Genomic DNA, 2,466 nt, shown 5'->3' with positions numbered 1-2,466 from the left:
CCAAGACTCGAAGCCGTTGTGGGACTCGTTCCTGGATGCTACCGCAGATTGCGCTAAGGTCTGGCGAGGGAAGGCGATTGAGTAGTATGAGGCTGTGGCTAACGAGTTCCTAAAAAGGCTCTTAGTCTTAATCTACATGGGTTCTGGCTAGCCTCTGCGCGAGAGTGAACTGTTCTCCGTCACCTAGTGTAACACCTAGTGGCGGCGAAACGTTTACTTTAAACATAGGCTAGTTATACTGCACACTACATACCACAAAGGTTAGTAGCAGACGGGCAAGTTTAAGGATAATATCCGGTTCTTGCCTGCACCCGTTGGAGACCTCTTGCTCGACTACTTGGTGGTTGTTATCCCGCTCCGCTAGGTTTTCCTCCGCTAGTTTGCCCCGCATACTATTATCTCTCCGTACTTATGGTGGTAAGACAAGAAGGTCTGGGCTAACAACCGGCTCACGCGGTGCATAGAGCAGGCGTATAGTCGGGCTAGCATCCTTAGGCTATACATAGCCAACTAGCGGCAGATAATAGTTAATATCGTTAAAACTAAGTTTGTAGCTAACGTTAGGTGCTTTAAGGTTGACGACGGGGCTAACGACGAGGATGCCGAAGAGATTGAGGCTAACATTCGGGTTATGACCAAGTAGCGGAACTATAGTACGCGGACTATTAACCGGGCATATGCAAACCAATATAATACTAACTTTAGGAATGTATAGGATAGCCTTATTCGCTGGAATCTGCGTGCTTCAACTCTGTGGAAGGACTTGTGGGGGCTTAACTAGCTGCTTAGACTTGCTAGGAAGAGGAAGCGAGATAGTGAAGACATTAGTGGTCCGCAAATGCTCAAAAAGATCGCTATAGGGGTCTACCGGCTACGGAAGAAGTAGTTAGCTATAGCTCTACTAAAGAGCGCCAGAAAGCTGTACTAGGATAACACACTGTAATGGAGGTCAGCAGCCTAGGAACGGGCTGTAACTACTATTATATCATAGACTAAGCAAGTAGTGGTTATTATAGCTACTAGCGAGGGGAAGAGCCTGCTGTTCATACTACTCTGCATCCTCCCTAATACTAGGGTGACGATCTTAGTCTTGCCCCTTGTGTCTCTGCGAGGGGACCTCCTCCGCCGAGTCCGAGAGTTGGGGATCGATCACTTAGTGTGGGCGCCTAGCGAGCAGTAAGATACACCCTTGGTGTTTATTACAGTTAAAGTAGTATGTACGGAACAGTTTCGGACTTATGCCCACAAGCTTGCGGCTACGCAAGACCTCGGCCGCATTGTGTTTAACGAGGCTCACTTGACCATCACAGCGTCCGACTATCGCTAGGCTATAGTTGACCTCGCCTTGATCCACAACGTTTGTATGCAGTTTGTTTACTTAATAGCCACTCTACCACCGATAATGCAGGCCACGTTTAAAGAGCAGAATAACTTAGTGAATCTTAAAGTGATCCGAGCATCGACGAACCGGCGGAACCTCTTCTATATAGTACAGCGGGCCACTAGGCTAGGGACTCTTCTAGAGGAGGGCGCGCGGAGGGCTCGGGACGCGTAGGAGAATAGCCGGCTCTTGGATCGGGCTCGAGACAAGATCATCTTATACGTGCGGATAAAGGAAGATGCTACTACGCTAGCCGAGCTGCTCTACTGCTCCTAGTACACAGCCGACGTAGGCACGGCTGAGCAGAAGGAAGAGCTGCTGAGAACGTAGCTTGCCTCCTCGGACTAGCCGTATATCGTGGCCACGTCTGCACTAAGCGCCAGCTTCGACTATGCCTACGTTCGTCTGGTTATACACATCAATAAGCTGTCGTCTTTAATCGACTTCGCCTAAGAGTCTAGCCGGGCCGAACGAGATGGAAAGGAGGCGTACTCGCTGGTCCTCCTCTCCCCTACGTGGAAGCCGCAAGCCGCTGAGGGTACCGCGGTCGAGAGGAGAGCCCTACACCGCTACCTGCTCGGCTAGGACTACCGCCGGGCATGCTTAAGCGAGCACCTCGACTCGGAGCCGTATTGGCGACGGTGTCGGGCTGACGAGGACGTTGTCTGCGATATATGCAGCGCTGGCCCAGCTCTCGCTTTGTCTCCTGCTCCGTCTCCCAAGCCGGCTCTCCAGTATACTAGCAGTGCAGCTATCCAGGAGAAGCGGCGCCGAGCCGACCTCGAGCTAAGCCGGTACCAGGAGGACCTGCTCGCGGTTCAAGGCACGTGCCTGCTCTGCCGGGCATTCGGCGATGCCTGGGACCACGCCTTCCCTACGTGCTGGCGTCGGTTTGAGTTCTTTAAGGCTCGTAATCGTGTTAAGGACCAGAAGCAAGGAGGGCCGTGGATTACTCCGTACCACGCGTGCTACTAGTGCTATAATCCCCAGGCTGTCTGTCAGCGAGCGGACCCGGAGAGCAACTGCCAGAGCTGCCTCTACACGGATATTGTCATGCCGCTCTGTTATAGCATCTTCCACGGAGG

This window comes from Mollisia scopiformis, assembly GCF_001500285.1.
Source record: "Mollisia scopiformis unplaced genomic scaffold LY89scaffold_35, whole genome shotgun sequence".
Taxonomy (NCBI): Eukaryota; Fungi; Ascomycota; class Leotiomycetes; order Helotiales; family Mollisiaceae; genus Mollisia; species Mollisia scopiformis.
Note: the sequence above shows the minus strand (reverse complement) of the source record.